Source organism: Cyprinus carpio, chromosome B6 (assembly GCF_018340385.1).
Source record: "Cyprinus carpio isolate SPL01 chromosome B6, ASM1834038v1, whole genome shotgun sequence".
NCBI lineage: Eukaryota > Metazoa > Chordata > Actinopteri > Cypriniformes > Cyprinidae > Cyprinus > Cyprinus carpio.
In genome coordinates this window covers 9,986,605-9,995,659 of record NC_056602.1, presented here as the reverse complement: position 1 = coordinate 9,995,659, position 9,055 = coordinate 9,986,605, and positions in this window count along the sequence as shown.

The window sequence follows — 9,055 nt, the reverse complement described above, 5'->3', positions numbered from 1 at the left end:
AAAATTAGGTGTAATTTTCAATGATGCCTTGAAATTTGATAAACAGATCAATGGTGTGGTTCGATCTGGCTTAATTTCAACTAAGAACCCCTTTCAAAGGTTAAGCCATTTTTATCCTTTTGTGATTTTGAAAGAGTGATGCATGCTTTTGTTTCTTCTCGTCTGGACTACTGTAATTCCCTGTATGTAAGGATTAGTCAGTCCACCCTGTCATGACTACAGTTTGTCCAGAATGCCACTGCAAGTTTGTTAACAGGTTCTTGGAAATGGAATCATATCACTCCCATTTTGTCATCTTTACTTTGGTTGCTGGTCCGTTGCTGTTTGTTTTTAAATTATTAAATGGCCTTGCACTTATATTATATTTCTGATTTGTTGCATCCATACTCTCCATCAAGATATCTTAGGTCCTCTGCCTTGCCTTGCCTTGCCTTCCTGTGCATATGTTCTTCTGAAGCACACATGATAAAGGACTGAAAGACCTAATTACTAAGTGCTGTAATAATAGATGTAACAGATAACAGATGAATGCGAGAACATTCAGCAGTATAATACAAATTTATTTTGTCTGCTGTTTAACAATGGTCGTATCAGCTCTTTGCTCTGGCATAATAAGGATAATAAGTGTGGAATGTCAATGCAGTCGCCGTCTGCAACATGGAAAATGTAAATAAAGCATTCTATTGTTTAAAACATCTGTTATACATTTCCACTGTTTAATTTTCTTGTTTGTGGTAAGTGGTGAAAATCAAGATGAAAAAAAGTCCTGATTCAGACATAAGTTTGTTTCATTGTCTATTCCCTGACAGAATGAAACTATGGGCCTTGATTTTTACCCTTAAGTAACATACCAAACAGACTTCAACAAATCCGAACAACGATAACTTTCAAAGCCCCCTATGCTTGTCGTCTGTCCTACACAATTAATATGGTCTGTTCTTGGTTATTCTTTTTGATCATAAAACATTACAGGTCTTTATATTTTGACCAGTGTGCCAGGTGAGTTTACATATGAATTGTGAAGAATTAAAGACATGTAGATACTGTAAACCTACAGGATGTTTAGAGCACCATATGACAGAAATTTCATATTTTGGTTTGTTTACACTACAGTTTGTGGATTGTACGATTATTAATTTTTATTTTTCACATGTAAAACACTCTCAAAACAGTCTCTTATGCTCAACAAAGATGCACTTTTGATAAAAAAGTGTTTAATTATTATTATTATTATTATTTTAATGTAAAACATTTATTTATATTATCAATGTAAAAACAGCTTTGTTGCTTAATATTATTGTGGCATCCATTATATATTTTGTCAGTGTTCTTCGAAAAATCTTTTGTAACATTATAAATGTTCTTACTCTCATTTTTAATCAGTTTAATGCATTCTTGCTGAATGAAAGTAAGTTCAAATAAATAAATAAATAACACTGACCCCTTCTTCTTCTTCTTCTTCTTCTTCTTCTTCTTCTTCTTCTTTAGTTTTGTTTTATCATTTTCGAACTTCGATGTTTGCATGTTCCAATCAAGATGTTTGTTAATGTACTACAGGTGGGGATTATTCAGCGACCCTGTCTGCAGGTTACACAGATATGTTAGCAGGCGGCCAAAAAAACTGTCATTGTATTGTAAGTGAGTCATTGAATCATTTACCTAACCGATTTGTTAACACTGTAAAGTTTTGATAAATAAAAAATCCCATGGCACACCACTAAGAAGTGAAATATAGGATGAAAACAAAGATAGGGAAAACTTTTTTTTTTTCAATAATTAAGCACTTGCGCTGCCAGCGTTGGTATTGTGGCATTATCAGACACTTGCACTTAACATTTTATGAAAATCAAGCTAACAAGAGTTAACAAGATTTTTGACCAGTGAATGACATAGATTGTCTATCATTAGCAAGTGAATCACATTATTTACTTACATGTTATAACATTTATTGTAGCAATATGGGCACTTAGTTTTTCTTATTGTTTAATACACTTGGCCAAAATCTCATGATATAGCCTTAACGATGAAGTGCTATATCCACAGGATATTTAAAACATACAAAACTATTTTGGCTACAACTAGATGACAAATGCTAAGACTTTTCTCCACTCTTCAAACACACAAAAAACATCAGCCTTTATACACATAGTGTTTGAGTAAAGAAAATGCCGTACTTATTCAAACATCAGTTCTTTATTTACCCTTGCATTGTGAACAAGCGGATATCTGTCTCCAGTTTGTGCGCGGCACTTCATTATTAATGGAGGTAGTGTGAAGACATGAAGTTTCACTGACAATTTGAGGATACAATGGCTTTATGAGGTTTAGTGACAAGCTCTTTTGAATGCTTTTCATTGGTTAAATATTTGTAAAACTCTCAAACAGACATAAGGAAGACCAATAGGACTGATTTAAAATAACAATAAAAAAATTTAATAGAAATATGAAGTTTTAATTATTTTCCATGACACCACCTCCAAATAAGTCATGGCCTAGTGGTTAGAGAGTTTGACTCCTAACCCTAAGGTTGTGGGTTCGAGTCTCGAGCCGGCAGTACCACGACTGAGGTGCCCTTAAGCAAGGCACCGAACCCCCAACTGTTCCCCAGGCGCTGCAGCATAAATGCCTGCCCACTGCTCCGGGTGTGTGTTCACAGTGTGTGTGTTCACTGCTGTGTGTGCACTTTGGATGGGTTAAATGCAGAGCACAAATTTTGGCTGTATGTCACATCAATTAAATCTTGAGATAGTCTTCCTAAGTAATGCAGGAGGCATTTTGAGGCTGAATTTGAAGGAGCCTTTGAAATAGGACAGCCTTCACTGTGCCACTGCATTCAGTCTTAGACTGCAACCTTCAAAGGATGCAGCCCCAAAATATGGACATAACTATTGTCTAGTTTAAATACAGTATTTAGAACATGCTATTTATAAAAATTCTGATTAACTGAATTCTGGAGAACAAAAATGTTTTGCCTGTTATCCTTTATTCATTAGTAATTTGTACATTCATTGTCATGTTTATCAATATTCATATCCTTTTGTCTGTGCAAGTGTGTCAGTCACAATACATGTTACATCCACTTCATGTTACAGCCACTTTATACTACCATTATATTAACAATATAGTCAGGATGTTATACAATCATAGAATACAAACAGTAAAAAAAAACACTCTTATTTTTATTCAATGTGCATTCATTCCTGTCTCTATTTTGATTTGCTTAGCCACTTAAATAAATTGCATAATCATACTCACATAGTAAAAAAAAAAACACACACACACACACACATCATTTACGCCACATACCATAAGTTAAATTGAAAGTAAAATTCAATAGACAAACAGCAAAATATAAAGTGAAAGACAAATACAAATAATACACACCCAACAATTCTTTGCATTTACCCCATCCAAAGTGCACACACACAGCAGTGAACACACACCCGGAGCACCCCTAGAGTGATTTACAAGTGAGGCAATAGTCTCCAGGTTTCACAGTGAATGTTAGGTTCTAGGGCTTTTAATATTAATAATAATTGGCATTAGCCCTGTGTCTGTAGGAACTGGGGTCCTGTTGGCTCATAGTTGAATTCTCATCATGATGACGCTGCTGGCCCTGGTCATTTGATCTAGCCTGGTCCATCCAGTAGGAGAGATCAGTCTCCAGTCTCTGGAAATACATAATGGTGAAATGAGACAACGGATCATGTCAGGAGTTCAGTTTCAGTCTCAGGGGGAAAATTGGACAGGTTTTGATGAAAGAAATTGAAAATAAATAAATAAATAAATAATAAATAACCAAAATTACACGGTTAAAGAGACAGTTCACCCAAAAAAAATCATTCAATCATTTGCACATCAAACCCAAATGAAGAAATGTAAGTACTTGTAATTACTGTATATGTACTATAATATACTGTATGTAATGTAACTGGTAATTTATTTTTCCATTCATTTGCAAATAATATGGACTGGAGTTTCAAATAGAACACAAAAGCACTATAGGTACCATCTACAGTAAGTAGTCCACAAGACTTATTTCCAGGTCTTATGAATTAATATGATAGTTGTTGTGAGGAACAATTGTAATTGTATTATATACATTTAAAAAAGTATGTTTTTCAAAAATTCTCTTATTGCTTTCAGGCCACCAACAGGAATGTTCAGTGCATAAAGTAGTTTTTCACATGGATTTACCTGTTCAGATCTAAAAACGGCAGATGTTGAATGAAAATGCAAATTCAAGTTCTGACAGTAGGTAGAGTGCATAAAAAAAAAAAAAAGAAATACTCCGGTGACCACATTCTGACACTTGCCTGTTATAGAGAAGAAAGGGAGTAAAAGTAATTGCATGTTTTCAAACAGCCATTACAACTTTAATTGCTATGGTGTTCATCATACAACAACAAATACAAGAGTACAGAGACAAGAGATTTATTCAGTTCAGCAATTCCGTCTTACAGTTTGCATATGTTTACTTCAATTTTTTTTAGAAAGAAGTACTATTTTTCCTATATTTACCCAAAATAGGATGGTGAGAGCATTATGGAACCCTATAAAGAGCCCTATATGTAAACACACATGTAATGTATGTTTCATTCATACTGGAAGCTGGAGGGCACTCTTGAACAGAAACTCCGGGGAAGGTTAATTTTTTTATGTTCACAAATTAGCAATAAAAAATTTATTAATACATAAAAATTCTTACATATAGCCCCTTTATGTTAATCACATTTTTGTGCTTTTAAAATAACTACTAACTGATAGTTGATGGAGCCCTGATTTCGAGGGAGAACACATTTTCTCACATAGCTGGTTCTAAAATAGTCCTCTCCTATTCACTGTCATGTAGCAAAATAGGCCATTCGTGAGAGACACCAAGTCATAGCTTTATGTAACAGCAGTTGCCATTGGGCATGTGACCAAAAAAACTCAAATTAAAATGTTTATCGCACTGAATTCTCACACTGAACATTCATTTTGGTGTGAACAGGCCTTTTCACAGAAGAAAGTCAAATGCACATACTGTACACACGAGCAGCTGTGCCCAGCAAGACACAGGTGTCAGTTGTGCCAGTGTTATAGTATGCATCAATAGTCAGCTGCCCTGCACTAATCACATAGTGAAGTGTTCAAAGCACTCTAGCTTTAGCCTTGTCCTCATAATAACTATAGGATAATCATAACATTCATGCACTTAAAAATAAAAGGACATCAGGATGGCTCTGGTCCCATACCTTTCTCTTAAACCTGTGAAAAAAACTGACAGAAAACTCTTTAGCCTTGGACTGCGACAATGTGATCTGTGCTTTTGGGTCTGGCTTCCAGCTCTTTTGCTGTGGAAAGAGAACAGACAAAAATTGAGTCCAGAGTCAGATATTATAGTTGATTCCTATGCAATTTCAAACTAGTTTTACTGTTTCAACAGACCAGAAGAGCAGGCCCCAGATCAGTTAAAAAAGAGAAACGTGTGTTTTAAGCACAGAGGATGATAACAGCCTAAAGGGACAGAACCACTGCCCAATTATCTCGCTTTGACAATGACACACAGAGACTGTGACCTGATCTATAGCCCAAAGCTTCCACACCTCCATGTTATAAATATCAGTGATGTCTTTAGTTTATTATCACCCATGTTATTTTCCCTTGGAACATATCAGCCATCAATCTCTGTCAGCTTTGGAGGTCAGAAGCTGATGAGGAATTCTGGACAAGTGTAGGGCATCTGTCGCTTTGTCCAAATAATGTACATTTTAGAGGCTACAAACTTTGTGTTGGTGATTAGGTGGAATATGGACTGGTAGAAAGAGAGAGTTATAAACCATACATCACTAAAATCTTTCAAAAAAATTATATGAGGCTGACATCATCTCACCATCGTGGTTCATGAGGATCCTCTGTAGTCTACTCCCAGATGAACCACCTAAAACAAGCAAACAGATAAAGTTATCTGTAATATCTATTTCATTTATGGAAATTATAGTTGGCTGGAACTTACTGAATTTTTTTCCTAGATTTTCTTCATTATTATGTACATTATTCTGACAAAGAGACAGTTTTAAAAAACTGTAGCTTTGTCCAAATAATGTACATTTTAGAGGTTACAAACTTTGTGGGATGGTCCCAAATGCTCACACACACAAATACTGCATAAATTAAGCAGTACAATTTTGAAATGTTGCCCACAATGATTAATTAACCTATATCTTCCGAAGTCCAAACTTCAGGACACTTGGTACACATACTGTGCTGTCACATTCTGAGGAAGCAGGACAAATTATTTCAAATTTTGCCTACAGGGGGCGCTACTAAAAAAAAAAATATTATGCAAATTCTGATACAAGTTCTGACATCCAATAATATTATCAAGAACAATAAATAAATAAAAAAATAAAAATTAAAAGGTTGCCATCAACCAATCAAAATTTAACAGCCAGTACATTCTTTTGTGATTTAACAATGGCCACAAAACTTAATTCATATACGTAGGGTGTCTATATGATGCTGTGGCTATACCAGTCTACATGAGCATAACTGAAACCATCTCAAATCAGAAACAAACCAAATTTGCAAAGATATGCAAAGATTTGCAATCTAAACAGCCACTGGTACAGCTTTTACAGCATTTTATTATTTATTTATTTATTTATAAAAAATAGCTGTTTTGGTTTTCCAAATCTTGTCGCCGTTTTATTGTTTCTGGATGTGAAGATTCGATTTCAAATTAGTAGATTAGATGACGTTAAATTTCAAAAAGAATATTTTTACATTTTGAAAAATGTTTTATTTTAAAAGAAAACACATTTTCTAAATAATACACTGTAAAACAGGTTTTATTATGAACAGTGGAATGTTGGAAATGTAAATTAGTTTTAAAATAAAATGTTCTGTATAAATTTTTACTGTATAAATTAAACTAATGAATAATGATAATGAATTGCATTAAAATATTTTAAAATATAAATTATTTTTTCTTTCTTTCTTTTTTTATCAAGCTGAAACCATGAGTCACAGTTACACATGCATTGAAACACTTTAAAGCTGATTTAAATTTCTCACATTTTACAGAGTTTCACGCCTTTATGTTTTATGTCACACTTCCTAAAATCCTATTTACAAGGCCTGTAAATTCCCCCATTAACTAATGAAGAGACTTTGAAATGTGGTGTCTGAAAGCCTAAAAATGAAAGAGAAATCTTTAACTGACATACCTAAGGGTGAGCGGACAGACAGGATACTTAAAGAAGGACAGCTTGGACACAGAGGCTGTGGAGTTACATGCTGTTGTTCTATCAGCTGTGGCTGGGTGAGTGCTGGGAAAGGGTTTGGACAGGGGTGAGATGAACGACAAGGTGCCATCCTGGACCAACAGGCAAGCATTCCTAAGCGACCTGTTAGCACTTGTGGAGGAATGTGTACAGGAGGCCAACATAAACCCCCTTCCCTTAAAAATACCACAGTGTGTGTGATGTTTTTATGTGTGCTTTGGGTTTATTTGGTTTGGTTGTTTGTACGGTTTGTTCATGGTCTCAAGGTTTTAGTTATACTCAACTTTGTGATCAAACAGGGTTTTCATCATAAACTTAGTCTATCAACACCTTTTTGCTGCAAGGACGATTATTATAGACGATTATTTTAAGCAGTAAACAGCATCATTTATTAATATCAGGAATATTCAGCAATTACTGGCTGGTTTCTAAATTGGCATTGCCCAGTCACAGCAAACAGATTGTTGAATATTTAATTCATGCTGCAAGTTTAGTAATCCTATTTTATGCTCATTTTTCATTCCTGTTTTTCTAGAGGGTATATTTGAAGGCAGAAGCAGCAAAACAACTTGTGAGAGAGATAGAGATGTTTTTCCAGATGTAATAAACATCTTTCTTTTTCTTTCTAACTCAATTTCCTGCCGCAGCTTTGAAGTGCCTGCACGCTGTAGGACATCAGCTAAGACATATGGCTATTTCATAGGGACCCAAACATACAGTAACTGTAAGGCAGTAGCCATAGGATTGTATATTTATGCATGTGTGACTTGATTTGTTTTGTATATGCTTGAGTTCTGAAACACATGCACACACACTCTCGACAAGAGTCAGATCCAGAGTTCATGTCACACAATTCACCAGATGTTAGTCATTTAATAAAGTTAGTGGAACTCAGACATCCAAATTTGATAACGAATGGATATCTACTAAGTGAGTTAATGCATCATATTTTTCTGATCTTCCTTAGTGTAAAATATATGAATGAGGGTTAAAAGCTCTATCCTTTACTTTGAAGCATACATTTTTACAATTTGCAGTAATGTTTATAAGCATTAATATCTGCATATAATACTACATGCATTTTTAACATTTCAACTTGTATGAACTGAAAAGATCCAATAAAAATAAGAAAAATATCAAAAAATCTATAACCTAAACAAATATAGTTCTGTAAAAAATGTTGTTCATGATCCCTAATGCATTAAAGGAATAGTTCACCCAAAATAGTTCCAAGAAGAATCAGAAAGATTTGAAAAAATTTAGTATTGCGTCACTTGTGCACCAATGGATCTTCTGCAGTGAATGGGTGCCATCAGAATGAAAATCCAGACAGGTAACAAATACATCACAATAAAGCACAAGTAATCCACATCACACCACACCACCAAACAACCTCACATCAATCTAAATGATTTTGTTACAGTCAAACCGTGTTCCTGCATGTACTGTACTTGTCCCGAGGGGGATGACCCTCATTCAGAGGTCATCTCTGTACACCCGGACTGCATTCTCACTGATAACAGCACACCTGCGTGCTCAGTTGTGCTGCTCAACAATAGTTTCCTTCTACCATACCTGTGTGTAGCATACATTTATATTGGTATATTTTATATATTTTGTAGGAAGTACAAATCCAGATTGTGCATTTATTTTAAAGAAGAATTAGGAGCAAGTATTTTGTCTATAAAAGAGTTTGTGAGCAAGATACTTTTACTGGATTTTGGATGCCATTACATAAGGGGTTTTACATAAACTTTAACCAAAAAAATTAAATGAACTCTTCTCAG